The following is a 595-nucleotide window of genomic DNA, read 5'->3' as shown; positions in this document are numbered from 1 at the left end:
TAAACAGAAGGGGCAGAATGGGTTCGCGAGCAATTTTCCGAGTTGACACCCCCTCCCCCCTCTCACTCATAAAAAAAAACAACAAATGGGCTAAATTGGGACTGTTAGCTATTTCCCAAATTGACCCCTGATTATGGAAACCGTGGGGCGGAATAGGTTTGTTTATCATTTCCCGAGTTCATCCCCCTCCCTCGCCAGAATAAAACCAAAAATAATCGATTTCAAAATTCAACAGAAGGGGCAGAATGGGTTCCGAGCAATTTCCCGAATTGACTCCCCCGATGCCGCTACATCACGCTCAATGAGAAAATGATGGGGCAAAACGGGGTTGGTTATCGTTTTCCGACTTGACATCCCTCCTCTCGCTCATTCAGAAAANCGGGGCAAAATAGGTCTGTGAGCCAGTTCGCAGATCGATCTCCCCCCCACGCTCATTAGGAAAACAGTGGGGCGAAATGGGACTGTTACCTATTTCCCAATTTGACCCCTCCCTGCCGCTGATTATGAAAACCGTGGGGCAAAATGGGTTTGTTTATCATTTTCCGAGTTGACACCCGCCCATGAAACCAAAAATAATCGATTTCAAAATCCAACA

This window comes from Diachasma alloeum, unplaced genomic scaffold (assembly GCF_001412515.2).
Source record: "Diachasma alloeum isolate Michigan unplaced genomic scaffold, Dall2.0 Dall_scaffold_01004, whole genome shotgun sequence".
NCBI classification, from domain to species: Eukaryota; Metazoa; Arthropoda; class Insecta; order Hymenoptera; family Braconidae; genus Diachasma; species Diachasma alloeum.
The sequence above is the reverse complement of the archived record's forward strand: the minus strand, read 5'-3'. Positions refer to the sequence as shown.